This window comes from Aegilops tauschii, chromosome 2 (assembly GCF_002575655.3).
Source record: "Aegilops tauschii subsp. strangulata cultivar AL8/78 chromosome 2, Aet v6.0, whole genome shotgun sequence".
Lineage (NCBI taxonomy): Eukaryota > Viridiplantae > Streptophyta > Magnoliopsida > Poales > Poaceae > Aegilops > Aegilops tauschii.
The window spans coordinates 522,775,568-522,779,565 of NC_053036.3; the positions used below are offsets into that span (position 1 = coordinate 522,775,568).

General features: G+C 44.1%; 1 long non-coding RNA gene across 5 annotated transcripts; it reads left to right on the forward strand.

The window, feature by feature from the left end:
• Positions 1-337: 337 nt before the first annotated feature.
• On the forward strand, positions 338-3,699 carry LOC109762833 (uncharacterized). 5 transcript variants are annotated; one of them, XR_005768940.3, is made up of 5 exons: positions 338-817; positions 885-1,012; positions 1,227-1,279; positions 2,425-2,546; positions 3,301-3,699. It is a non-coding gene; the product is annotated as an uncharacterized lncRNA (long non-coding RNA). The 5 variants fall into 5 exon arrangements; XR_012203199.1 differs by having other exon boundaries at positions 340-817; positions 885-938; XR_005768935.3 differs by lacking the exon at positions 885-1,012 and having other exon boundaries at positions 343-817; positions 1,227-1,308.
• Positions 3,700-3,998: the final 299 nt, after the last annotated feature.

Here is a 3,998-nt window from a genome sequence, read left to right on the forward strand (position 1 = left end):
CCTCATCATCAAGTGCCTCATGTACCTTTCACTACTAGAAATCTACGTTTTACCTAGGGCCAAGGCCTTCACCTAGAGCTTATTAATCTCCTCAAGGGAAAGAAAAGTAATGAATAGTGCCCCTCTAGGGAAAGACAATTTTGCTGCAAAAAAACTGGAAAATAAAATTTCCCAAAGTACTGGTGCCACGTGCATACCATCCACCCCGAAAAAACACCAAGCTATGGCCTCCCGCGTCGACGGCGCACGCCTTTTATTTGCCCCTGCGCATGAGGGCCCATTCTGCAGTGAGATAGCAAAGGGAGAAAGGGCGCGCAGTGCCAAAATTTTTGGCTAAATTTGGTCTCCTTCACCCGTGCCTCAAGCCTTCGCCGCCGCCCGCCGCCAGAGAAAACCCCCCATCCTTCTCTCCTCAATCTTCATCTCCCCATGGCCCCATCGCATGGCCCGCCGTGCGCCACCACCCCGTCGCGCCCCTACCGGCCCTGCTCCACCGCGTAGCCTCTTCCTCCCCTTCTCCCCAACATCGGTGACCGAGTCGGACCATCCGGCGGTGGGCACGATGTCCTCTCGCAGATCTGACTGCCGCCACCGTCGCCTTCTCAACGCCACCTCGAGCTCCCCCACGACGCGGTTGTCCCTGACGAGCACCACCCTGACACTACGTCCCCGGCGAGCTCCTCCCCGACGGCCCCATACTCTTCTGCACCGCCCCCGCCCCCTCCTCTCCTGCCCCTCGAGCACTACGGCAAGGATAACGGCATCCACCTCCCCGCTAGATCAAGATCGCGCCCACCACCTCGACTTCTCTCCAAAGGTTCTCTCCCTGTCTCTCGCTCTCTGGTTTAGGTAGCTGTATATGTTCTGATTTGTTCCGTGTGCAGATCCTGGAAGCGAGGCTCGTCTCTGTGATTTGCTTGTCAAGAAATTATGCATAGGTTACTTCACTACTGCTCTCGGCTAGCTTGACGTTGTGGCAGAATATCAGTTTCCCCTTTGCACATCCGCTCATGTAGGTTTAGTAGTACATGTCTATTCATTTAGGTGTTTCCGCTTGCACGTTTCCAGATCCAGAGCTTACAAGTCTATCAATTTAGATGTTCAGCGTGCCCGTTATGTCCAGATCTAGAACTTAAAAGTAGCATTTTCACATACAAGATCTAGTGGGTAAATCTTTTAAGTTCAAGTTCAGAATTAAAGACAGATATATGGCTACTATGATGCAGGTTGTCCATGCTAACAGTGGCGGAGCTTGAAAGAAATCTTAGGAGGGGCGAAGGTAAAACAAAAAATCAAATACAAATACACGTATAAGGGATGCAAGTGGAGGCATCTGCATGTCCGCGAAGCAAAAATTGCATTAATCTTTGTTAGTTTAACAACCCTCTTAGATTATTTTTTCTGTTCGCGGTCACTCACGGATATGCGGACGCCATCCACTTAAACAAGTTTGATTTTGCAGAATACTGAGAACATAGATAATTACATTGATCCTATCCACATTACCTTACAAAATACATTTCTAACATTAATTATATATAAGCTACTTGGTAACAAATGAAACTGAACCAAAATACTAAATAAATATGTAGTATTGAGTTAATCACTAAGGATCAGCTCTTTGTTTCTTCCCGCTCCTAAATTGCATAAGAAATTGTTGACTGTGATTTTACTCTCCGTGCTTAACATAAGCTACTGGATAAAAAATCATCTTCCAACATATTACGTAGCATTGTCTTAATAATCTTCGAAGTAGAAAACACAAGCTTGGCACTTCAGTATAGCAGGATTAAATTCCCAGTGGGGAGAGTGAGGCTAGACTGCTCTTGCTGCTCATAGCCTCACTTGTACATGACACCGGCAGTGGCCTGATGCCTAAGCACGACCGCGACTAGACGAGCCCAGGAGCTCTAACCACCAGCCTCTGGCATCTGGCCCCAACGCTAGTAAGCTCCAGTGGCCTGTGTTCTGGCTCCCCGACCCCATGCTCACGCGTCACCGGTCGCAAAGTCCGCGCTAGACAAAAGAGTAGAAGGCGCGCTACAGTATTGTTTCGCTGCTTGTTTGTCTCCTATGCAGAGCGTGAGAAGGATGTGATAACTGTGCCTTATGGGTTGTAGTGTGCAGTACTACTACCTGGTACTAATTTTTTTCATTTTCGCTGGGAGGCAACCGCCCAGGTTCGCCCCTGTGAAGCTCTGCCGTTGCATGCTAGTACTCTGGATACTATGTCAACTAGATTTTTGCTTGTTTGTGTGGGCAAAGCAACCAAAGTTGTTGATAGGTATTCTATATCCTATCTTTTCAGGGAAATCGCGATGGTTACTGGAACAATCTTCCTTCTAATGATCCCATTTTGTTAACTTAAAACATATTTTTTAACTTAAAACATATTTCCTGACTGAATGTTTTTGTGATTTAAAGGTACCGATGAATGTTTAAAGGCTACATTGGTGTTTCTAGCTTGGAGAAGCAACATCAACTTGGGATACAGATTCACCAGCATATGTACATGCATCTCATAGGGGAAGAGCTCTTGCATGGATGTAAGACCATTTTGCTTCAGCCAGTTATAGATTTTAGAGTGATGATTTGCTTAAATTCGTTTCCATTCATAAAATCAACATCCAATGAAATATGAGAAAATTATTTTACCTCTATTATTGTAATTGGGAGCTATGAAAACCACATCAATAGAGTTAGTATATTTTGATTGATTAGTTTCTTCTGCTTTTTCTGCGGCTCAAATTCAGCTGAAGCTTTACAGAACTAGGGGAACACTAATCCATAGAGCTATCCTTTCCTTTGCTTCATTTTTCCTGTAGAACAGAGTAAGCATGATCTGAGTAGTGGGTACACAACACATCACTTAACTGGACATGTATGTTTTCACAACCGGGACCTTGTCTTGCAGATCCTTGAAAAGAGCCAAGAACCACTAAATTTGTGTGCTTAGCAACATGCAGATCATGTAACTTTTCTGAAATTAACTTCGGATTATACAAACTTTGTATGTTCCTGCAATTCTGATGTTCAAATGCCTGCTTTTGCGATGAGCAAAGCTTTATGTGTGGTGGTATGTATGGTTCTGCTGCTTCGGTGCGAAGCATGATCATATTATTGCCAGGGCTATGTGTGCTGTGGGGAGGGATTACATTCTCTTGTCCTATGTGTGCTGTGGGGAGGGATTACATTCTCTTGTCCTGTCCATATTGTGCACATTGTAATTATGCTTCCAAAATTCTACCAGAATACCCGCCTTATAACTATGTGCTAAACTGCTTGTCATCATAATTTCAGGACCATAATGTCACTCTGGATGCTTCTCCACAAGATTTGATTCTGGAGCCTGACGCTGGTGTTGCAGGGATGTTTGGATTTTTATTGATAATGCATCTGGAACTACCTCAGCTTGTCACTCCTCGGAAGCCAACCTCTTGATAGTTAATGATGTCGGGTGCATGTATAGATAGCATGCTGTAACAAGTTTATTTGATACTCGGCGTGACCAACAATGCTTGTACATGTTGGTCACAGTGTTCTAGTTGCAACGACTAACTTGTCATAGCTTATTTTTTGAATTTGGCCTTTAGTTGACTACATATCTGATGTATGTGTTCATTGATTATGAATCTGATGTGGTGTATGATGAATTTTGGATGTGATTTACAAATTCAAAATTTTGCTCTGATTTAATTATTTGAATTATGGTTGATATGAATTTATATTCAAATTTCATATTTGTACAGGGAAGATATTAATATGATGTATCCCTAGGGTATTATTCAAACATCTGGTAGGGAAAGAACTATAGGGAAAGTTGCAGGGTGGCACAATTTAGATGGACCCTACAGTCTTTCCCTAGGGTTTGTGCCCCTAGGTAAAGATGGTTTCCCTAGGGCTTCCTCATGCACTCTAGGGGAAGAGCTCTTTCCCGACTATCCTACACCTAGGGTTCTTTACCTAGGGCAAGCTCTAGGTAAAGTCTTTCCCTATGG